Raw genomic sequence first — 25,749 nt, forward strand, 5'->3', positions numbered from 1 at the left:
TTAATAGAATAATATGTATTTATTCTAGTTGGTAGAATGCTACATATTTATTAAATCAATATGCTGAGGTATCCGTTTTCAAATACTGCAAATTAAATATACCTAACCAGTCCATGGGGTCACTAAGAGTCGGACACGACTGAGCGACTTCACTTTCACTTTTCACTTTCATGCATTGGAGAAGGAAATGGCAACCCACTCCAGTATTCTTGCCTGGAGAATCCCAGGGACGGGGGAGCCTGGTGGGCTGCCATCTATGGGGTTGCACAGAGTCGGACATGACTGAAGCAACTTAGCAGCAGCAGCAGCAACCACTTAATGCTCACTAGTTTTTCCTTTAATCAGAAAATATGTATTAGCTGAATCAACCAGTGTTCTAGATACTGAGAAATTAACAATGTCATAACGTCCCTATCCAGGGAGTGTGTGGTCTACTTGTATGATGCTACACAAGCATCATACGAGATGGCAAATGTCATATGGTGAGGGTAAGAACACAGCACTTAGGGGACTTTCAGACAAGCCTGTGACCAGGCTTGGGAAATTAGAGAAGCAGGAAAATCTTGTTAAGTACAATTTAATCCTGGAAGACCCAAAGGACACTTACACGTCTAATAGTGCTTTAGACTTATTAGAAACAGTTGTCACTCTAGCATAGATTCATAGAAGTGTTTACGAGTTTTAGATAGAACAATTATGCAAAAACCCTTTTGTCTGTGTAGATTGTGTTACATATTTTTTGCTTCTACCTCATCTTTTGCTGTATCAAATTGTGCAGTTTTTGCTTCCATTTTGACCATTTATCACTGTGTGACAGTCTGTACTTTACTCCTTCAAGTCTGTGATTCTTTGAATATATTCATAAATCAACATTCATTTCATTTCTACAGGGACTCCTTATCAGTTTTAACCCCTCATCTAATTCTCCAATTTGGTCTTTTGTTGCACATGGCAACTCTAGCCAAATAGAAATACTTTTTATCTTTAGTGTAGCACTTTTTCCCTCCAGCGATTTTCGACTTTTAGTTACATAATAGTCCAGACTCATCACTGAGGATCTTGAAACCAATACTTTCTGTGTGTCGGAGCTCAGTTTGGGGGTTTATGGTTAACAAGAAGGCTAAATGAAGTATCTGACTATTTTTTTCATAGCCAGAGTGCAAATATAGAGAAAGATATCATGTGATCATGACTGAGGTTGACCTTCAAATGCCCTGAGGTAGAGGAACCTGTCTTGTTTCCTTCCTCAGAAAGAAAGCCCTCTGTACAGTCCTTCACATGATACATCTCTACCCGTTTTAGGAAAACCCATCCTCTGCTCCCAGAAGTCAGCTCTGCTCAGGCATTTGCCCTCCATGTCTGCTCTTACACAGACAATCCCAGTGGCAAAGTAAGGATTACAATTTCAAGTTTCTTTATCTTTCTAATCTGTGGACCCATCCCCAGATCTCCAACTTTTCAGTCTCCAACCCTACCCATTAAATAATCCCATGAAGCATCCTCTGCCCATCCAAAAGTCAAATGAGATCTGGCCCTGAAAATTAATTTGAGGGCTCTTGAGGTTTAGTTGAACTGGGTTGTTGTTGTTGTTGTTTTTTTCCCACCCTCTTGAAATATTAGGAGAAAAGCCTAATATTCCATGAGAGAGGTTTCACTGAAAGAGTTTGCCACTCCAGAAACAAGGATACTCATGTTTTTGTATGTGGCCTTTCCTAAAAGCACGATGCTAATATGTCATTTCCCAGAGTTAACACATTTGCAAACTGAATTACTGCCCACTCCATCAGACTCATATGAAAAGAAGCAGCTGCTACAAAATGATGACGAAAACCAGAGAAGAGTGAGCTGGGCAAGAGGGGGCGCCAAGTACTTCCAAACAGAGGTGATGACATTGACACCTTTCCCTCCTGAAGCTGGCAGATCACTTAACCTTATTGCCGTCTGTGAGGATAATGACAGACTAAGGAATTGTTCTCTCTCTCACAAGAGGATTGAAATTGGCTTTTTAGTTGCATCTGTAACTAGGGTAAGAGATGGTAGCATGTACACTCCAACTTCAGTGCTCTCATTTTATCATAGAATGTTAAAAGGAAGGAGGGCAAGAAGAGAGGATCCCTCCACTCACAGAGGTCACAAAACTTTAGCTTTATAGCAACTTTGAATTCTAGGTCTCCAAAGACTTTTTTTTTTTTTTTTTAAATAGGCCTCTCATGCCTAGTCTTCTGGCCTTTTAGTAATCCATGCTGACACAGAAAATGTCATCTTCTACCTACCAAAAAGTACTCTTCCCACTCAAGATGGTAAAGCATATGTGTTTACAACTTATTAAATTCCCTAGATTTCTACCTATTGTGGCATAAACAGTGAATCCCTCTGAGAGTGGTAGATTGCGTTTTCAAAGATGGCTGCAACAATATCCCTCATGCCACTAAAAGCTTTATTGAGATATAATTTATGTACCTTAAAACTCACCTAGTTAAACTGTATAATTCTGTGGCTTTAATATAGTCACAAGTGTACAACTATCACCACAATTTATTTTAGAACATTTTCATTACCTTCCCCCCCTCAAACCTCATACCCAATCACTTTCCCTTTCCTCTCCATCCTTTGCACCACAGACCTAGGCAATCACTCATTTATTTATAGTCTCTATAGATTTCACTAATGTATATTTCTGTACATTTCATATAAGATGGAATCATACAATATGTGTTCTTTTGTGATTAGTATCTTTCACTTAAAATGAATCCATGTTATTCCATGCCTCAGTACTTCATTTATTTTTATTGTCAAATACTATTCAAAGAGTCAGACATGACTGAGAGACTGAACTGAACTGAACTGATTCCATTGTATGGACAGTCCACATTTTATGTATCCATTCATCAGCTAGTGAATATTTTGGTTGTTTCCACTTTTATATTTTGCTATTATGAATAATGCTGCTCTGGATATTATGAACAAGTTTGTGTGGTCATATATTTTCATTTCTCTTTGTTGTATACCTATTATAGTAATAGAATTGCTAGGTTACATGGTAACTCTTATGTTTAATCTTTGGAGAAATTACCAGAATGTTTTCCAAAGTGGTTGCAACATTTTATATTCCCATCAGAACTGAATGAGGGTTCTAATTTCACCAATCCTTACCAGCACTTGTTATTATGTCTCTATTTCTGTAGCCATTTTAATATTTAGGAAGTATTCTCAAATTGTGGTTTTTATTTGCATTTCTTTGATGACTAATAACACTGAACTTCTTTTTGTGTGTTTATAGGCCATTTATATATCTCTTTTTGAGAAATTCCTATTTAAATCCTTTTGTCCATTTTTAATTTGGATATCTGTATTTTATTATTGAGTAGGGGTCTGTTATATATTTTAGATATAAATCATATATATGATTAGCAGACATTTTCTCTTCCCACAAACTCTTTTGCAATGTGACTTTGACATTCCTTTTTCAATCTGGGCTGACTCTTTGGCTCATTTGACTGATACATAGCAGAAGTGACTCTGAGCAACTTCTGAGTCTGAGTCTGTATCTTAAAAGATTTTCAGACTTTGCCTTCAAATACAGGTAAGTTTCCTCTTGGAACCTAGCTGCCATGCTGTGAGAAAGCCCAATAGCCATGCAGAGAAGTCCACATGAAGGATAACTGAGGCCTCTAGCCAACACATCTAACTAAGCTCCCAGCCAAAGTCAGCATCAACTGCCAATCATGTGAGTGAGGCCATTTTGGATCTTTTGGGAATTCCGCAGCAATGTGAAGCAGGAGAACCAGGCAGATGTGCCCTGTCCAAATGCCTGACTCAGAGTCATTAAAAAATAAGATGATGTTATTTTAAACCACCAAGTTCTGAGATAGTTTGTTCTGCAAACGTAGGTAACTGAAACACTGGGGAAGTGACTGTCTAGTTCACAAATAAAAGGTTATGTTTACTGAAGAATTTACTATAAAAAATTATGTTCTTTGGTGTTATGATTGTGATCCTGAGTCTTGAATATTGTGGATGCTGGAAGTTTTTCAGGCCTTTAGGCAGTAGTGATCCCTCAACAGCTTGCAACATCACCACAAACTTAAACCAAATATCTTGAGACTTCTACACACATCTGAAAATGGAGCATCTACTTTTAAAAACAATTCAGGGTGCAGGTTGTGGATCTGTAGCTATGGTCAACAACCCAGCTACTAGCTAAATACCTAATATTGAGAATCAGAGGCTTCCTCTAATTAAATTCTGTGGTTTGTATATAAAAGAGGACTGTTGAAAGTCAGGAACTCCTATAGAATTCTAGCTATTCTAATAGTCACTCATGGATAAGTCACTTCATCTCCTTGGAACTCATCTTCCTCCTGAACTTCACAGAGTCCCATAGGATGTATGGTAGTGCTTCAGCTATACTTCCAGGGGGAAGAAGGGGTGAGAAAGGAGGAAGAGGCCAGTGGGTGGGCCTCCTCATCACCATCCTTTACCAAAGCAGCTCTGCTTTTTTTCTGACTTAAACTTTGGAATAAAGAAGGAGTCATTTTGAATTATTATTATTTTGAAGAGAGAGAGGGTGGAAGGATAGATAGAAAGGTGGATAAGAGTATGGATAGATGTCTGAATGGATAGGAGAATGGATAGAAGGAAAAATAATATTCTTTGAGAGACCATTTAGTAGTATCCCTTCAACTTAAATAAAAATGAAGCTTTACAAAAAAGGTTGAAATTTATGAGATTTTCTAATGTCCTTCCCTAGTGGGAAGTGTCTTTGGTTTATCATATATGAGAGACACTTATCTCCAGAGATTGATTAAAGAGCAAAAGGAGAATAAATCTGAGTTCTGGTATAACCTTGAACTTTCTCATCATATGTAGTGTAAATCATTAAGTTGATTTATAGATAGTAAGCACTGTGTTTTCACCTCCTTAAAGATTATGATGAATTAAATATTCGTGTGTTAGTCACTCAGTTGTGTCCAACTCTTTGTGACCCCATGGGCTATAGCCCACCAAGCGCCTCTGTCCATGGAATTCTCCAGGCAAGAATACTGGAGTGGGTAGCCATTCTCTTCTCCAGGGGATCTTCCCAACCCAGATATTGACCCTGGGTCTCCTGCATTGCTGGCAGATTCTTTACCATCTAAGGCACCAGGGAAGCCTTCCCATATTCATTTTTCATCTTCCCATAATCATTTATGTGACATTTGTATGTAGAGGCCCCTTCCTGCTTCTAATTTATTAAAACATCCCTGAAAATCGTACATAGTCAGATAAGCTCTTCACTAAGATAGTCCTTGCATTAAGTTTCCACCTAGTTTTAAGTATCATGCAAAGACAGGAATTACATCGAATATGTTATCTCCCTTCACCAAACAAAATGTGTGGAAAAGGTGACAATTCTGACCTAAGTGTGACATGTATTTAAAAACAATGACTATAATTCCATTTGGCATTTTGTGGCCTATCACATGAAACAGGTAACTTAAACAACAAACTTAAAATTTTACCTTTTTGTTCTTTAAGCATAATGCCACATATCTCAGTTCCACAGTACAGGGGACCAGAATCCTCCCATTCGTGACCCAAAATCCAACAGCAATAATAAGTGTGGAAAACCAGCAGAGAAAGTAGCCACACTTGGCATTTTCTCTGGACAGAGGAGCCTGGGGGGCTACAGTGCATGGGGTGGCAAAGTGCATGGGGTGGACACGACTGAGCGACTGAGCACACGCACGCACGCGCGCACTCTTCAAAGTATCTACCGTACCTGCCTTAGTTTTGTGCCTTTATATCTTATCCGTTAAACCATATTTTTCGTTTTATCATTGATGATTTCTGTGAAGGCTACCATCACCAGGCATTTGTGGTGTGGACAGCCGCCTCCCTTGCGCATTGGCTGTCCTCCGTCCCCCAGTTACAAATAACTTTGAGTCACAAAGGTCCACCTAAACTTGAAATCTTAAGAGGAAATTTTTACCAATCTGTGAATTCTTCCCTGGGGTCTTTCATGTACTGGATGTGACTTTATCAACCAAATGCAATCAAGTTTGCCCACACAGAAATGGCAATGTTTAAAATATTCACATAGTACTCACATCATGAAGCTTCTTCCAAGTTTCCAAAATAACACCCCAGCCAACTAGCTGTCATCTTCCCTCCCATGGCCCTGCCAGAGCCAATTTTCCTGACAGGCCTTAATAAGCTCCACTTTCACACTTGGCATGTAGTCAGTAAGAATAAACAACACAAACGTATTGTAGTCATTCCTTTCATATAAATAAGACAGCAATATTATAGGGAAAACATCTCCACACTCATGTAGTTTTTTCACTTTAATCAATATATATGCTAACTCCAGAGCCTCATATATTTGACCTGAGTGCCTGTTTCTTACAAGACTGCTTTCCAGAAAGGGTGGTATATGTGATTCATTTCAACCCCAAAAACAGGGCTCTGAGCATCAGACTTCCTGCCTCTAGAGTCCAGCTGTTCACAGTTACAGGTGTCAGTGTTAGAGGCAGACGGTTTTAAGCTTCCATTCTGTTTTTTCTGTTTCCCAAATAGGAATCAACAATAAACTGAGTTGCTCTGACTTGCATAATGTACTCTCTCTGTTCTCTTATTTAAGCACTTTAAAATACTTACCTCCCCTCCATCCCTCATTTGGTCCTCTTTGTTGTGATCTGGGGTCCTCAGTCTCCAGGACTTCCCCTAGTGGCTCAGACGGTCTGCCTGCAGTGAAGGTCTTCCTGCAGTGCGGGAGACCAGGGTTCGATCCCAGTTGACTGGGGAGTATCCCCTGGAGAAGGAAATGGTAACCACTCCAGTATTCTTCCCTGGAAAATCCATGGATGGAGGAGCCTGGCGGGCTACAGCCCATGGGTTGCAAAGAGTTGGACACGATTGAAGGACTTCACTTTCCTTTCCTTTGTTGTGATCTGGGGTCCTCAGTCTAGGATACAAATCTGTGTAATATAGAATTTTTGACATATGGATGCTGGACACTGTAAAGATGCAAAAGAATTTGAGATATTGTAGGTACTGGAATGTCTTGGTTGGGAACATCTGGAAACTAAATTATTTAGTTGATAGACCACTATTCCTGCTGCTTTTATAACCAAACTACCTTTTGGTTATTATGGTAAGAGAAGGGACATCTTCAGGAAGAACTAGAAGAAGATATTGTAATATTGGACAGATCTGGGGTGAACAGGATTCACCACAAAATTAGCTCTCCTCCTGAGCTGTTTTTCCAATGTAGAGACCTACTGATTTTGCTTAACTTTCATGAAGATACCATCGCTTTCATTGTTGCACTGAATGTTCTTGTGAATAACAGACTAGGAAGAGTTCAGCACCAGGATGGTTCCTTGCATACACATCAGCTGCTATATGTTGGGAATCTGGCATTAGAACTCTGGTTTCTAAAATTTGATCCACAAACTGCCAGCCTATTTTGCCTCCAAGGCAGAATTCAAAGACAGCACTTTTGTCTCGTGTGGTGTTGTGGTGAGAGAGTTATTGAAAAATCTAATGTTCTTGTTCGGCACTTGACTTCAATAAAGGAAATCAGAAAATAATTGTAAGCATGAATTATCCAAATCAGATGTCTTAATCCATTAAAGCTAGTAAATTTATGACTCTTTTCATCTGGAATCTTCAGAGCAGAGGAGGTTCGTAACATTCCTCTGGGGTCAGGGATGCTATGCCCTTAATCTTGAAGTCAAGGTGACTTTTGATTGAATGCCTTAGATGGAAGGGCTTGTAGAGAGAGGGAAGCAAATGTCTGGGATATATGACAGTGATAACTGTTCTCTTGTCCATTGAAAATCAGATACACATGGCTCACTCCTGTCTACATCAATACTGATAATTGTGCATGAGTATAAAACCTCATTGGAGGTAATGTTGTATTAGATACATTACTGAGCAAACTTTAAATAGAACAGTACTTTATTGCTACAGTGACTACCCTAGACTAAGGCTTTCCTAAATCACTGCCATATTCAGCTAAGATAAAGCACCAGAAGCCAAAACACAGCACTGCCCTGGAATACACAATCCTCAGACACTGGCAAATCAAGCTGTAGAATTTGATGAACAGCAAAAATCCAATGCTCAATGATTTGTTTTAATCTGATGATGTATGAAGGATCCTCTTATGTTTACAAAATATCTCTTGGGAAGATATCAGAGATGATGTAAATAATATTTACTTTGAGACTGTGATGCTAGAATATTAAATTTGTTTAATAAATCTTCCCTTGTGGTTCCATCAGGTGAAAACTGCCAAGGATCTTACTGCATGTACAGAATTGCTAAATTATTGCAACGAGTGGCAATGTTTTCTGTTCAGTGGAAATAAGTGGCTGTGTGTGTGACTGTGTGTAGTGAGATAAGGAGATTAATGTTACTGAGATTCCCTAGAGTTAAATTTAGGCTTTTTCAGTACTCCTGCCTGGAGAATCCCATGGACGGGGGAGCCTGGTGGGCTGCAGTCCATGGGGTCGCTAAAACTGAGCGACTTCACTTTCACTTTTCACTTTCATGCACTGGAGAAGGAAATGGCAACCCACTCCAGTGTTCTTGCCTGGAGAATCCCAGGGACGGGGGAGCCTGGTGGGCTGCCGTCTGTGGGGTCGCACAGAGTCGGACATGACTGAAGCGACTTAGCAGCAGCAGCAGTAGCAGCAGTTAAAATTAAATGAACAATTTTTATAGAATTTTTCTATGTAATTTTAATTAAAGTTTGGTTCTTTTTAAAGAACTTAAGAACTGACCTCAGTTCTACTGTTATGGTTAATAATGGTGCCTTTGGACATTTAGGCCATAATTTGGGCAGGCTTGTGCATTAAATGGGCTTCCCTGTGGCTCAGAGGTTAAAGCGTCTGCCTGCAATGCGGGAGACCTGGGTTCAATCCCTGGGTCGAGAAGATCCCCTGGAGGAGGAAATGGCAACCCACTCCAGTATTCTTGCCTGGAACCCCATGGATGGAGGAGCCTGGTGGGCTACAGTCCACAGGGTCACAAAGAGGCAGACACAACTGAGTGATTTCACTTTCTATGGGAATGTTTCTTGATTTCAGATTTGAAGCAGACTTCTCAAATCCAGAAGATCAATGACTGTCCTCAGCACCAGTTATATTAACCTTAAGATATCTTGAAAATGTTTTTGCTTAAGTGTCTAAGTTCAGTTCAGTTCAGTCACTCAGTCATGTCCGACTCTTTGTGACCCCATGAATCGCAGCACGCCAGGCCTCCCTATCCATCACCAACTCCCGTAATTCACCCAGACTCACGTCCATCGAGTCAGTGATGCCATCCAGCCATCTCATCCTCTGTCATCCCCTTCTCTTCCTGCCCCCAATCCCTCCCAGCATCAGAGTCTTTTCCAATGAGTCAACTCTTCGCATGAGGTGGCCAAAGTATTGGAGTTTCAGCTTTAGCATCATTCCTTCCAATGAACACCCAGGACTGATCTCCTTTGGGATGGACTGGTTGGATCTCCTTGCAGTCCAAGGGACTCTCAAGAGTCTTCTCCAACACCACAGTTCAAAAGCATCAATTCTTCAGCGCTCATCTTTCTTCACAGTCCAACTCTCACATCCATACATGACCACTGGAAAAACCATAGCCTTGACTAGATGGACCTTTGTTGGCAAAGTAGTGTCTCTGCTTTCTAATATGCTATCTAGGTTGGTCATAACTTTCCTTCCAAGGAGTAAGCGTCTTTTAATTTCATGGCTGCAGTCACCATCTGCAGTGATTTTGGAGCCCCCCAAAATAAAGTCAGCCACTGTTTCCACTGTTTCCCCATCTATTTCCCATGAAGTGATGGGACCAGATGCCATGATCTTAGTTTTCTAAATGTTGAGCTTTAAGCCAACTTTTTCACTCTCCTCTTTCACTTTCACCAAGAGGCTTTTTACCTTTTTTCACCAAGTTCCTCTTCACTTTCTGCCATAAGGGTGGTATCATCTGCATATCTGAGGTTATTGACATTTCTCTTGATTCTAGCTTGTGCTTCTTTCAGCCCAGTATTTCTCATGATATACTCTGCATATAAGTTAAATAAGCAGGGTGACAATATACAGCCTTGACGTACTCCTTTTCCTATTTGGAAGCAGTCTGTTGTTCCATATCCAGTTCTAACTGTTGCTTCCTGACCTGAATATAGGTTTCTAAAGAGGCAGATCAAGTGTCTGAAAATATTGCTAAATAAAATAACATCTTGCCTTCTATCACATAAATTTTGTTTAGATTTTTTTCCTCTTCTGTAATTGTAGTACTGCCATTTAAGCCACCAAAAATATCTTTATGTATTATTACTTGCCGATGACTGGCAATGTTCCTCTCTCCTTTACAATGTCAGTTCTCTCTTATTTCTTCTGACATCTTAGACCTGTCTCCTCACTTCCCTTTGTATTCATAGAAGGATGCTGTTGACAACTCTGAGGCTCCTGTGCTTTCACATGGTGATGAAGACTGATAGAGGCCAGCAGCTCCTTACTTATTGCATTTTCTGGAAAGTTAGCTGTTGACTTGGTCACTGTTCACAATTCTGCTTATTTACGCTCTAGAGTTTGTGGTCCCACAGTTTAAAATTATTTACTTGGCATCTGAGGGCCACAAGTGAAGCTTATTAGCTTCTGCCGCACTTACAGTGTAGGTAGTAGCACCTCAGCTCTTCCTTAAGAAGTCTTTACCACATTTCTTTTGCCTGCCCTTCATGTCCCCACATGGAAGCTGGTTAGCAGTCCTTGTGTTATCTGTCATTTGTACATTTCCAATCCTGCAGAGCTGATGCTATTCCAAGCCTGGCTTCAGTGCTGATAGAGTGGCTGTGTTCCAGCTCACCACTCATGACTCAGACTTTCCAATTATTGAATAAAATGTGTTGAGTAAACCATTTAAGAAACTACTTATAGTAGCTATAGCCAGTCTGTATCCCAGCCATATTGTCTCTTAAACATGATTGTTCCCTACTCTGTAACATTTTGCTGACTCTTTAGCTTGACACCGTGTTTATGCTACGCTGCATGCATGCTAAGTCACTTCAGTCATGCCCTGACTCTTTGCAACTCTATGGACTGTAGCCCACCAGGCTGCTCTGTCCATGGGATTCTCCAGGTAAGAAAACTAGAGTGGGTTGCCATGCCCTCCTCCATGGGATCTTCCCAACCCAGGGATCGAACCCATATCTCTTAAGTCTTCTGTGTTGGCAGGAAAATTCTCTACCAAAAGTGCCACCTGGGAAGCCCTTATGCTACACTGAATGGGGTTATTTCTGACCTGTACTCTTAAGTAGGAAATGTATAAACTGGACCATATGCACTGCCTCAATGTCACACATACCCCAAGGAATGGACATGTCTTTGGGCATATTCCTTTTCCTGCAGCAGTTGTCAGCACATCATTTGTCAAAGAACTGACAAAGAACTGAAGGTTCTGGCTGTCCCTAGTCATTCAGCTAGCTCTGACTAAGTGAGAAACCTCCAATGAGCTCTGTACCAGGCCCCCCAAGAAAGACATACAGGACAAATAAAAGACAAAGTCCCTGCCTTTGAGGAGTTTGTGATTTACTGTCAGAGTTTCAACAGACTTAAAAAAGAGACTTCAAACATTTAAAATCCATACTTTACATTGTACATGTACACCAAAGCCACAAAAATAGCAACATCAGATGCAGGACAAATGAGCAATTAAAATGTGATAAAATTGATTAGAAGGTTTTTTTTTTAGAGGAATGGAATGGTAATCCAAGTTTATAAGGAAATAAGGCTGGTTCAGAGGAGGCAAACAAGCATTCAAGAAGGAGGTAACCACATGGAAAAAAAGGCAGAGATGGTTTTGAATATAGGTCACCTCGTAGAGACCAGCATACAGATTTGACTGCTGACAGGAGAAATCTGAAAACTAAGATTTCTAAGATGGTCGAGCAAGAATAGAGACCATCAATGGGAGGCCTGGAGCACCATGCACAGGATTTGAAACTAGCACCTCAGAACCACTTGATTCAGGAGAGGAAACAGCTCCATTATTTTCTTTTGCATTTGTCAGGTATTATGGAGATACTTACTTGCTTGATCTTTACAAACTGGAACCAGTTCTTTTTCATGACCCATGGCAACCCACTCCAGTACTCTTGCCTGGAGAACCCCATGGACGGAGGAGCCTGGTGGGCTACAGTCCACAGGGTCTCAAAGAGTCGGACGTGACTGAGCGACTTCACTTTCACTTTCTTTCACTTTTCATATTACAGTCAAGTTCCAATTAGGAAAAAAAAAAATCACACAGTAACTTTAACCAGAATGTTGAACATAAAGAACTGTTATTTCTAAAGGGGATTGGAGCAACAAGAGATTGACTAGTAAAAAAAAAAAAATAAAGAGCTCTACTGTTGTTGTTGTTGTTTAGAAGCAACTGGACAACAACAAAAATGCTTAGTCGTGTCTGACTCTTTGCAACCCCATATACTGTAGCCCTCCAGGCTCCTCTGTCCATGGGATTCTCAAGTCAAGAATACTGGAATGGGTTGCCACTTCCTTCTCCAGGGAATCTTTCCTACCCAGGGATCAAACCTGCATTGGCAGGTGGATTCTAAACCTGGGAAGCCCAAAAAGCTTTAAAGAAGATAAGAAAATCAGATATAAGGAGTAGCCACTCCACTTAGAGCTTAGAGTGTCCAAGAAAAAGTCTCCCTATCCTCCACCCTTGCCTGAGGATTAAAATCCAGACCTTGTTGAAGAGGGACAAGCTGTGGCTCTCTGAATGGCAGAGAAGTCACTGGGGTACCATGATGATGGGACTTTGTAGAAATCTGCTCTTGGAGTACCAAGAAAAGCTGTTCACAAGATGTCTCACCCCCCTCAGTATCTCTACAATACCTTTTACTGACAAAGCTTAACATCTTACTAGCTGACAAAATAAAATATTTAAAAGGTCCAGCTCAATTTTTGCAAAGCAGGTGATAAATATGAATTTGCAGCTGAGTAATAAATTGGTAACTGGAATACCTTGACGTCTCATTTCCTGAGGGTTTTCCAGTGTCTCTTTTTTACTTTTCAAATATACAACCATATAGACTATGCTTTTTAAATTAGCCACCTGTGTGTCACCCAGTCACCCAACTCTGCCTCCTCCAGAGATCCTGATTAGTCCTTGGAAGGGAGCATAACTCATGACTGGGAATCAGTAGTCTAAACTAACATGCTTATATTCAATAGGACTGTTAATCAGCTCTACATGCAAAGGATGGAGGGAGAATGGATTTGTCAGTTTTTGTGATAAATATCTGGGAGTAGAGGGTTAGTTTGCTGAAAGTACACTGTGGGCCCACAAAATGATGTGATCCCTAAAAAAAAGCAAATGCAATCTTAGGATGCATTAATGGGATTCAAAACAAGGGAGATATTGGCCTAGCTTTTATTTGTAGAGCTTTTACTATAGCCTAAATACTCCATTCAATTCTAGGCACCACATTTTAAAGAAAGACAATGAACTGATTCAAATGCATTCTTTTTAATAGCTGAGTAATATTCCCTTGTGTATATGTACCACGGCTTTCTTATCTATTCATCTGCTCTAGGTTGCTCAGCTATTAAAAAGAATGCATTTGAATCAGTTCTAATGAGGTGGATGAAACTGGAGACTATTATACAGAGTGAAGTAAGTCAGAAAGAAAAACACCAATACAGTATATTAATGCATATATATGGAATTTAGAAAGATGGTAAAGATGACCCTATATTCAAGACAGCAAGAGACACAGATGTAAAGAACAGATTTTTGGACTCTGTGGGAGAAGTTGAGGGTGGGATGATTTGAAAGAATAGCATTGAAACATGTATATTACCATATGTGAAATAGATCTCCAGTCCAGGTTCAATGCATGAGACAGGGCACTCAGGGTCGGTGCACTGGGATGACCCTGAGGGGTGGGATGGGGAGGGAGGTGGGAACGGGGGTTCAGGATGGGGAACACATGTACACCTGTGGCTGATTCACATCAATGTATGGCAAAAACCACTACAATATTATAAAGTAGTTAGCCTCCAATTAAAATAAATTAATTACTTTTTTAAAAAGAAAATGAGGAACTATGGCAGTTGCAAAATAGTATGATGAAGAAGCTAAGAACGCTGGAGGGACCTGGGGATATTAGCCTAAGAAAAAGAAGGCAGAAGGAAAACACAGTTCCAGCCTTTATAAGCACCCATATCAAAAAAGAATTTTAACTTATGCATTATCATCCTAAAAGGCAGAAGAGGAACCATCAGGAATACATTATAGAAAGGAACCTGAGATTTAATCCAAGGAGGACTTTCTCAACACTGGCATTGATTAGAAAAATCAGAGACTGATTTAGTGGGTAATGAGTCATCTCTCTTTGGATAGAGATGGAACACATTTATTTGAGATTCCTTCTTTCTCTAGCCCTTTATGAGATTCTATGAACAGGTAAAAGTAACCCTGCTTATTATCCCAATATTCCTCCAAAGAGACAAGGCTCAAACCTCATATTTAACCCATCCTTTAAGTTATTAATGCCTGATGAGGTCATAGCTCTTTTAGAAAGAAAACAATGAAGAAATCACTAAGCCCAGCTTTTCACTTAGAGACAGCAATAAGAGTTGCAGTCTTCCTAGTCCTAAAGACACAAATGATTAAATTCCTGTACATAATTCATTTGCATAGGACCATTTTAATACCACTACTTGATGTGGTCTTCAGAGTATAGATATTATTCTTACAACAAAAGGAAAGGATTTGGTGGTTCATTTTAAACTGTTATACAAATTCTTAGCCTAAAGATTATTACCGTATTATAATGTGAACAATTTATAATACACAACTATTGTGAAATAACCTAGTTACATTTTAAAAGGTGAACAATGGCTATTTTAGAAATGTTTTCTAAGAAACTTGACTCAGTGCCTCTAGTTTTCTATACAGATAACCCTTTTAAATTAATCCAGGGCACCAGGTTAAATGTTAAAGATATAGATATGAAAAATGTGAATATTATCCAAGTAATCATATAGCCTCACTAATGCTTTGAGCACCTCAAAATAGGCATTTTTTGGTAAGCACAAAGGGTGATGATGATGATGATATTAATCATGAAATCTAGACAATTTTTAGTGCTGTGAGGGGCTTCTGAAACTTTTCCAGCCCTGGCTAAGCCTTCTATTTTTATAAATACATTATAAAAATAAATATAAAACTATGTTATAACTATTTCCAACTATTATGACTTGTTATAATAGTTTAAAGTAACTATTGACCAAGTTACTCAATTTATCAGTGTCAGATACTTGAAAATATCAGTCAATCCTGAATACTACTTAAACATTTGGAGGAATAATTTAGTGATTTATCTTCCATTGTAAATGCCCAAGATTATAGTCAATAAAAACAACTTTCTAGAGAAACAATGTTCATTGGTTCCACAACCCATACCTCAGTACTTAACTTGTGATGGACATTTTGTTTGTCTGTTTCTATTCAGGTGACTGGGGAAACCACTGGTAAACTGAAAGCAAGCATACTTTTGGACTAAAAAGTCTATTCATGACCTTCCCCCAGGGTGATGACCATAAGTGGCCCATAGTACCTCCATCCCCAACAGACTGGCTGAAGGTTACCACCATAATGAAGCAGGAAGAATTTGGGGGTTTTTGTTTATTTTATTGGGGTACAGTTGCTTTATAATGCTGTGTTAGTTTCTGCTATACAGCAAAGTGAATCAGCTTTATGTATACATATATCCCCTCTCTTTTGGGTTTTCTTCCCACTTAAGTTACCAGAGCATCCAAGAGAATTTCTAGTGCTGTATGGTCAGTTCTCATTAGTTATGTCCTTTATAGAGCATATCAATAGTGTATATATGTCAATCCCAATCTCCCAATCCACCCTGCCTCCCCTTACCCCTTTGGTGTCTATACATTTGTTCTCTATTAATTTTGTTTCTATAAGCATAGAAACCACCCAATATTTTCATCACTGTAGCTTCCTTCCTAAAACTTGATACTTGATGGACTGGCCACATGTTTTATTAGACTGTGGCAGTAAGGGGTCATTTTTCCAACATGTACAGCTTGTTACTGTGTTACATAGTTACATTAGTGGAAACAATATTTAATTCATCTTTTTAATCTGTCCCAGATATAAACCTTCTCACTTGGGAAAACTTGCCATCTGTATATTTCCATCTTCTTAAAAAAGTTTCATCTTTATTAAAGTAATGCTAAAGCTGCCATCATTAGGCTGATTTATTTCACTATGGAGTAGTCATTTTTCCTACCCATTCTACACTCATTTCTCTGGCTGGACCTTGTTGGTCCAGCCCACTTGTGATACCTGACAGCTGGTGTTGGATATAAGGACCACTTTAGTAGTGTTAACCTCTCCTCTGTTCACCTATGTAATTCAGTGATTCTACAATAGCACTAAGTACCACTGACATCCTAAACTTTCATGGCTACATAACAGATATCTTTCTTCACTGATACCTTCTTTATTTTCTGAAGTAAATATGTAAGTCCAATACCTAATTAACATTTTTAATAAAACATATAGTCACTATAAATATATTAATCAGCTTGAGCTGCCATAACAAATCCCATAGACTAGATGACTTACACAACAGAAATTTATGTTCAGTTCTGAAGGCTGAAAATCTGAAGTCAGGGTGCCAGCGTGGTTGATTTTGGCTCCTGGTGAGTTTTCTTCCTTTGTAGACAGCTGCTTCCCACTGTGACCTCATGTAGTGGACATAGAGAATTCTGGTGTCTCTTTTTCTCCTAATAGGGGCACCAGTCTATCAGGTTAGGGCCCCACCCTTATCACCCCCTCACAGACCCTATCTTCAAATATAGTTATACTGAGGGCTCAGGCTTCGCCATATGAATTAGGAAGGGACACAATTCAGTCCATAACATCATGTCTTTAGGATTCCCATACTATTCACTGAAAAGTGCCAGACAGTGTACTAAAAATTTTACATATATTCACATTAGCCTTACTACAACTCTGAATTTAGTAATAATACAGAGAACTTAAGGTCAAAGAGGTTAAGATAATCAGTGCCCTAATAATTTTCTTCAGTGGAAGAATCCCCCAGAATGTAGAACAACAAAAAAAAGAGACAGAGGAAAGGAAACAAAACAGTATCAACTCAGAATGCCCAACACCCAACTAATAAGAGTTATAGAAAGAGGAACTTAAAAGACAGTGAGGAAGGCATTTTCAAAGAAATGGAACAGAATTTCTAAGAAGGATGGTGTTGGTTTCTAGTTTGCAAAGCTACCAGGTACTCAGACAATGAATGAAAACAAGGTATCCTCCAAGGTACATGATAATGAAATTCCAAAATACCAGGGAGAAAGAAAGTATGCTAAAAAAAAAAAAAAAAAAAACTTCTGGAGAGAATAAAGGGACAAAATGTAAAGGAAAAGGAATACAGGAGTATGGAATTTCTCTACAGAAGCATTAGAAGCTGGAAAGACAATAGAGCGGTACCTTCAAGATACTGAAAGAAAATGATCTTTAACAGAGAATGCTATAACCAGACTATCATGTAAAGAAGAAGATAGAAAAAAAGACATTTTCAGACATGCAAGCACACAAAAATTTTTCTCTCTCTGCACCATTATTCAAGAAGTTACTAAAGCACGTGTCCCCTGAAACCAAAGGGAGTAAACCAAGGAGGAGGAAGACAAGTAGAGATCGATAATGGGAAAGAGATGAAGGAGAGCATATGAGAGTAAAAGGAAGTCCAAGCATGGTATCTCTGCCACCAGCCAGAACACAGCCATCCAAGATTGGAGCAGGAAACTAGAGGACCCTAATAGGTATATCTGCAAGAGAGAGAGAGATGGACCCATAAATTAAATGACAGTTTGACCATGTTGGAGGTCATACTGACAGGCATTTTATAGAGCTGTTGGAGGTTGTGAGAAACGTTTAATCAGATGCCCCCCACCACATGAGTAAATAATAAGGGAGTTATGAACTACATGAACAGTAAAATATAATTCAAATAAGGAAATGGAATAATATTAACTGGTTCAGCAGTGAACAATCCTTATGTTGTCATTATAATAGGAACACTGAATACATATGGACCTAGCCATAATTATATTAGCAGGAGAAGAAGAATATTTACCCATCATAAAGGAAATTAAGCATTTTTCAAAAGTCAGTGTCTAAAGCAAATGTATTAAGAGGTAGCAGTATATGTATATACCTAGAAACATGGAAGTTAATGCTAGAAGAAACAGCTCAAAGAGTTGAAAGGCCTTACCTCTGAGGGATGGGGAAAATTTTTATGTTTGGTTTTGGACCATATTACTTGATTTTAGAAGCATATTTGCCTCTTATACAATGCTTCCTTAGGTTGACTCATTAAAGACAGGTCTGCTCCTCAACATATCCTGTGGCGGGGGGGGGGGGGGGGGGGGGGGGCGGGGCAAGAATAAGGCATACTGCATTGAAAGTAGTTCAAGGAATAGTAAGCATGCTGACTGTATTTTGGTACCATGTATTTTCCTGGACAGTATCTTATTTCCAAGTGAGATGCCAAATAACTTGAGAAATATCAATAACAGTGTGAATGTCAAAATAAATCAAGCATTATTTTTGATCACCAGCAATGCACAAGATAGGGAAAGCTGGCAATATCAGACTTTTAGATCATCAGCCAATGAGTTAAATTAGAATCACTAGTAGCTTCACTTGAACGTGACTACGCAATTCCCTCTCTTAATGCACCTTGGGAAATATGGCATGCTCAGTGAACTCTATAGAGAGGATACATGAATGAGCTAGTTTTTTATAAAAGAGGATCCAGCTGATTATTTATGCAATAATTACTTCTCAGTAAATATCCTTCTTTAGTCCATTTTCATTTCAGGTAAACTTGAGAATCAGAACTTATTTAGATACCTCTCTTTCTTGGCTGTTTCTTTTAAGTAAAACATGAGCGGTTTCCTTCAGGTGACTAATTATTCTTTTTTGCTCTGGCCTGTCATTTCAGTGACAAATTCCTCCTTAAATTGAGTGGGAAAAGTTTTATATGAAAGGAGAAATAGATGGGAGAGATTATAGAATATTTGGAAGACCACTCATTCACATCCTCAGAAGATTCGCTTCTGAATGATGTTTTTTTCATGTTGCACTTCTTTTTTTTTTTTTTTTTTCCAGCAAGTTGCTTTGCTTCTTTACAAGGTAAGGAAATAGTTGCCTGTTACTCCAGCATCTTGATTATCTGTCCTCTATTATGCTCTGCACACGCCATGCTATTAGGCAAAGAACACTGACTTCAGTGCACTTCTTAATTACCATAGCATCGTACATATCAGAACTTTTAAATTATTATTTACAGGCATAGAAAGAAGATCTTATGAAAGTGATGGTTATCTGTTCTCTGCACCTCATTATGTTAGCCAATGTTTTTGAAGCAATATGTAAATGGTGAAAAACAACCTAAGTTTTTATAACCAGACATAACAAAATAGACACAAAGAATAATAAATCTTTTGGTTATTGCTCTTAAAGATTCCTCGGGAACAATATTTAAATTGCTTCACACTGAGATTTTTCTGCTGGTCCATAACTTCCAAGTTTCACAAATTAGTTTATTTTCTATTCCTCCCCTAGAGTAATTTGGTTGTTCAGGAATAAATATGGTAGAGAACAAGCATAAATAAGAATGTTTCCAACCGAAAATTTTTGTTTTACTCCTTGCTTCAATTTTCAGAGCACAGTACTTCTCATGTTTACAAAATGAAGCTTCTTGCTTGTGAAGTTTCTCTCTTCCTCCTCCTCCTTGTTAGTCATAGGAAGAGGGTATTTTTTTTTCCCTCCAAGTGAAAATAAAAGCCACTTTTTACCCCCTCCTACATTCTTCTCAGTAACCTGGACCCCCACTCTCCCATGCAGGGTGTGATAGGAGAGGACTGGGGAGCATCTTGCTTCCACCAGCTGTCAGATCTGATTAAAAGACATGCAGCGTAAGTCTCAGCTTTAGAGGTTTTTCCTCCTTACCACCTGGCATTCTGAACACTAACGGATTATCGAACTATAACCCAGCAACTGTCTCTTGAGCTGTTATTTTCAAAATCCCGTAATGCACAGTGATTTTTCTTTAGTTTCCTGAAATTAAAAGCTTACCCCCTTTTTAGTTCAACTTCAGTGATACTTAGCCAAGGGACTGGTGAGCTTATTTGCTTGTAAGCTCTACTGTTTTTGATAATTTATTTTTTGCAAAAACTCAGCTTAATTTTTACAGGGAGGTGGACGGCAGGTATGCCCACAAGAATCTAATGTCTAAACATCAGGTACAATTGGCTCATCAGGGAGGCATTTACCCATCAGATCTCCTCTGTCGGTGTAGCCTTGACTTCTTTTCTGGGCTCCGTCTGCAAGAAGACAGCTCTCCTGGCCTAATCTCCTTCTGACCCCTTCTCTACCAAGTTCTCACACAGGAAATAAAAGAGGGACATGCCAGATAAAAGGGCTTCCCAGGTAGCACTAGGGTAAAGAACTTGCCTGCCAATGCAGGAGATGCAAGAGATGTGGGTTTGATCTCTGGGTTTGGGAAGATCCCCTAGAGAAGGAAATGACAACCCACTCTAGTATTCTCACCTAGGAAATCCCATGGACAGAGGAGCCTGGCGGGCTACAGTCCATGGGGTCACAAAGAGTCGGACATGACTGAAGTGACTTAGCACGCACTCATGCCAAATAAAAACTTCTCTGAACGTTCCTGCTGGAGAAGGCAATGGCACCCCACTCCAGTATTCTTGCCTGGAAAATCCCATGGATGGAGGAGCCAGGTAGGCTGCAGTCCATGGGGTCGCTAAGAGTCGGACACGACTGAGCGACTTCACTTTCACTTTTCACTTTCCTGCATTGGAGAAGGAAATGGCAACCCACTCCAGTGTTCTTGCCTGGAGAATCCCAGGGATAGGGGAGCCTGGTGGCTGCCATCTATGGGGTCACACAGAGTCGGACACGACTGAAGTGACTTAGCAGCAGCAGAACATTCCTGCAGACTCTTACACCCTTATAACAATAGTACCTACCTCACGTGGCTTTTCTTATGACTGAATAAGATAATTCATAGTATTAGTTATTTTTGTTGTTATTCTTAACTGCTTCTACTACTTAGTACTACAGGGCCTGTTATATGTAGAATCAAATACCTTCTATATACATTATATACACTATGATTATCATACATATTATGATTCTTCTGGATAGATTGTCTTGAAAATTCTCTAGCAATTTTTGCATGTATCTTGCTATCTCCAGGGTAAAGCAGGAGCAGTGGGATAAATTGAGTGACCCATGGAGAGCTCTAGGCTATTACTGCTTAATCCTTGTCACACGTTGGAATCACCTGGAGAGTTTTACAAACTACAGTATTGATGCCTGGGCCCGACATCCAGAGGTACTTAAACTGTTTGGCCTGGAATACAGCCTGGATCTTTTAAGTGCTCCCTTGGTCATTCTAATGGGCAGCCAAGGCTGAAAACTCTTTTTTAAAAAACTTTTTTTTTTTTTTTTCACTGCACCACACAGAATACAGGATCTTAGTTCCCCAACCAGGGGTTGACCCAGCAGCCCCTGCAGTGAAAACACAGTCTTAACCACTGGACCCCTAGGGAAGTCCCTGAAAACTCTATTTTTGTTTAAACTTAGATTCAAACAATCTGAGCAAAATCCAGAATGGGGTTCTGTCTTCAGCAAACAGCTTGTAAAAATGCCAGCATAAAGCCCATTCACAAAGGAATACTCCAACTACTTGTGGTAAAAATTGTAGGATTTCCTTGTGTGGCTATTGAACTATGATCTTATCCATGAGAAACCCTGAAAAATCTATTAATGAGCTCTTATCCACTAACATAGTTCAAATCCAAGCCCCGTTAATGGATGTCAGCTACTCGTTCTTTGCTGAATGTTAACCTGTACCAGGAGACTGCAGCCACTGATAAAACATTTCCTGTTTTTGCGTTGACAGTAGTCAAAATAACTTGTCATTGATTTCACAGATTAGTCAAAATACTAATTATCAAGTTTCTCCTTCATCACCAGACAAATATTTCACTGAGGCACTCATAAATTGCAATTGCTGTTTCTAACAGGCTTGGGGACCTATGTCTGTAGAATGATCTGCTGCTGTAGTTGAGAGCTTCACTTGTCTTCCACACCCTCTCACCTAGAGCTCTTGCTCAAACACCAACCCAGGCTCAAACTGCTAGCACTGTGAGAGTTCTTTACTAACTTTCTTAAACCCAACTGTTCCCAAGAAATCTCTCTTTTCACACTGCCCATAACATAGCCATTGCCATATAAATAGTAGTGGATGCTTAAAAGGAAGCACACAGACAGACAGACACACACACACACACACCATGGACCAACTGGCAGCAGCCATGCTCACTCTTGGGAAAGCAACATCTAGAATCAGTCATAATAAAACTGGGTTAACAGCATTTTCTTCATCTGCCAAGCTGAGCACTTTACGGTGATCAAGACAGTTTTCTCAGTAGAAAGGCTCCTTGATATCTGGCAGTGTGTGACATCCAACAGAAGTAAAAGCTTTCCATCTACCTAAGAGGTAGGTTCAGTGAACGGGGATCTGTAAATTTAATGGACAAAAGACTGATTGCTGCTGCTGCTGCTAAGTCACTTCAGTTGTGTCTGACTCTGTGCGACTCCATAGACGGCAGCCCACCAGGCTCCCCCATCCCTGGGATTCTCCAGGCAAGAACACTGGAGTGGGTTGCCATTTCCTTCTCCAATGCAGGAAAGTGAAAAGTGAAAGTGACGTCGCTCAGTCGTATCCGACTCTTCGAGACCCCATGGACTGCAGCCCACCAGGCTCCTCCGTCCATGGGATTTTCCAGGCAAGAGTACTGGAGTGGGGTGTCATTGCCTTCTCCAGTACAAAAGACTGATTACTTCTCTACAATTATTCTCTTGAAGCCCAGATCCTCTTTTCTTTGTTAAAAAGGGTATATAACCTCATCTAACCACTTCTTTGAGTTTCACTTTTTTTCTGTGAACTCCCATGTGTGTAAAAATATTAATGCACATGTCTTCCTATCAGTCTTCTATCGGTTAAATTTACAGACCCCTGTTCACTGAACATAAGAGGATAGAGGGAAAGGTTTTACTCCCCAACAATACTATTACCCCTCTCTTAGATAACCAAGGAATATGAGGCTCAGAGAGATTAATTCCCTTATTCTTGGTTAGCTGGCTAGTACAAAGTGCTGCCTGGAGGCAAACCTAGCCCTCATATTCCCCTAAGCCATGGTGTCTGGAGGGTTATGAAAAAGCCTCTGCATCAGGCACTGCTCTGCTTTTTGAGGATGAGAGATACTGATTTTGATGAGCAATAGTATGGAAAACCTACCCCCATTGAGCAGAAATGTCAGGAAATTTACCGTATATCACAGGAAGAGCTAGACAGTATAACTAAGAAATATGCAGTTTCATGGTGGCTCAGTGGTAAAGAATCTACCTGCAGTGCAGGAGATGCAGGAGACCCAAGTTCGATCCCTGGGTCAGGAAGATCCTCTGGAGAAGAAAATGGTAACCCACTCCAATATTCTTGCCTGGAGAAGCCCATGGATAGAGAAGCCTAGTGGGCTACATACAGTTCATCGGGTCACGAAGAGTCAGACACTACTTAGTGACTAAACAAAACAAAGCAAACTAGGAAATATATGTGGGGATTAATGGAAGATTAGTTTATGGAGACTCAAAAACACATGAGACTCTTAGTGCCAGCTCTCCATCTCCAGCAATAAGCACTCCCCTCATCCTAGAGCAGGAGAGGGGAAAATGTGTGCCCTATTCTTAGGCAGACAAAAACCCTCCCCATATCTGTTGTTTCTTAATTGCCTTCAGTTCAAAATTATCTTTGTCAAAAGGCATATATGGGGATGGCATATCCTGATCCCCTTCAATGACTGTATGAGACTTGAGTAAATTTTGTACAGCAAACAGCCCCAATGCCAGGTGGATTGTAGTCAATAAATCAGTTGTTCAGTTTATACACTTGTATTTTAGAGAATTTGTTCACTTCCACTTTGGTTGCTAGTTGCTCACTGAGGACTCTAAGTTTTATTTTCTGTAGCACACTCTGGAACATTCTTTAAATGATCACCAGTATCATTGTAAGTGAAGGAAAATAGTGCTGTATATGTGCAATGAGGAATTATGATTCAAAGTTATATTTCTGTGAAATAGAATATAAAAATTGGCAAACAGCAAGAAAAGAGACTTGAAATCTTTTTAGCTGCATTATCTAGTTTCCACTGGAAAAACAGATCCTAAAACTCAATAAGAAAATTGTTTTACCTGGGACGACACTCGGAGTTTACTCATAGTATGTATTGTACTAAAACAAATTAAATGGGCAGGCACAAATTGTAGTTGTCCTAATCAAAGATAAACATAATTATAGAGGACTGCGCTATTGAATGTTTATATAATGTAAATCATTTGTCACTAAGATGATTTTCTGCAAATATAATACATTTAGAGTACAGCAATGAGATTTGAATTACCAACTCACTATTAATAGAAATGACTCCATTTATTCAGCATTTAGCAAACTTCTGTGGAGTACCAGATTCTGGGCTAACTGCTTAAATACAAAGTTGAATAAACACAGTGCCTGCTCCCCGCAGCCTCCTGCCCTCAGGACCCTCCCCCCATGGAGTTGTGAACATGAATACCTTGATTCAGTCTGCTGAGTACAGTAGACGCTCTTAGAAAGATTGATTGTTGTGGAATCACAGACCCCAAGTGCTGCCTCGTGAGAAGGATCAGAAATCGCCCTGGGACACCCAGGACAAGCTAGGAGTCTTAGCGGAAGTCTTGATTATTTACTTCTTTTCATTCAGCCTGATGAAAGCACAAGTCTCCTTATTCATTTGTCTCTTTTACTATTCATAATATAGTTGCTAAGATGTACAAGTTGTGAACCTGAGTTTTTCAGAAAGAAGGAATTCATCTGTTTGGATCAACTCTAGATAGCTTCCTCCTTAGTTCATAAGGATTCAGGTCACCCACAACCCCAAGTGAAATGATCTGAACTAAGTAAAGCTGACATATGTCAACTTAAGATTGGACCTTGGATAGCTGAGTTTAGCTTGAGCTAGTGGTTCTTGCCTAAGGAAAGTGTTCATTTTGCCTCCAAGGAAATAGAGTGAATTGGAGCTGGATTTATGAATATGAGTTCTGCAGGGATCTAGGAAGAGTCTGGAATAAGTAGTTAATTTGTCTTCCTATTGTTGTATTAGCACATATTCATAGGGTTTATATGACAAATATTAATTTTTAAAGCACCACAATGTATTTATTGTACTGTATTTATTACTAAGGTATAGTTGATTCACAGTGTGGTGTTAATTACTGCTATACAGTAAAGTGATTCAGTTATACATATATATAGATAGATTCTTTTTGTATTATTTTTCATTATGGTTTCTCATAGGGTATTATATACAGTTCTTTGTGCTCTGTAGTAAGACTGTGTTGTTTATCCATTCTCTATATATAAAAGCTTCCATCTGCTAATCCCAACCTCCCACTCCATCCCTCCCCGTAGGCAATCACCAGTCAATTTTCTGTGTCTAGGATTCTATTTCTGTTTCATAGGTAGCTCCATTTGTGTCATATTTTAGATTCCACATGTAAGTGATATCATGTAGTATTTGTCTTTTTCTGATT

At 39.5% G+C, this 25,749-nt stretch overlaps 1 protein-coding gene and 1 long non-coding RNA gene across 3 annotated transcripts in view; one reads left to right on the forward strand and one right to left on the reverse strand.

Moving 5' to 3' along the window:
• The window catches only part of LOC132345184 (uncharacterized), a 35,095-nt gene extending 18,267 nt beyond the window's left edge, over nt 1-16,828 (reverse strand). Inside the window, exon 1 of the long non-coding RNA XR_009494377.1 lies at nt 16,639-16,828. This is a non-coding gene — a long non-coding RNA (uncharacterized lncRNA). The remainder of the gene's footprint in view (nt 1-16,638) is intronic.
• LHFPL3 (LHFPL tetraspan subfamily member 3) overlaps nt 1-25,749 on the forward strand; it is a 581,079-nt gene that overhangs the window by 301,844 nt on the left and 253,486 nt on the right. The window lies entirely within an intron of this gene.

The sequence above is a fragment of the Bos taurus genome, chromosome 4 (assembly GCF_002263795.3).
Source record: "Bos taurus isolate L1 Dominette 01449 registration number 42190680 breed Hereford chromosome 4, ARS-UCD2.0, whole genome shotgun sequence".
Lineage (NCBI taxonomy): Eukaryota > Metazoa > Chordata > Mammalia > Artiodactyla > Bovidae > Bos > Bos taurus.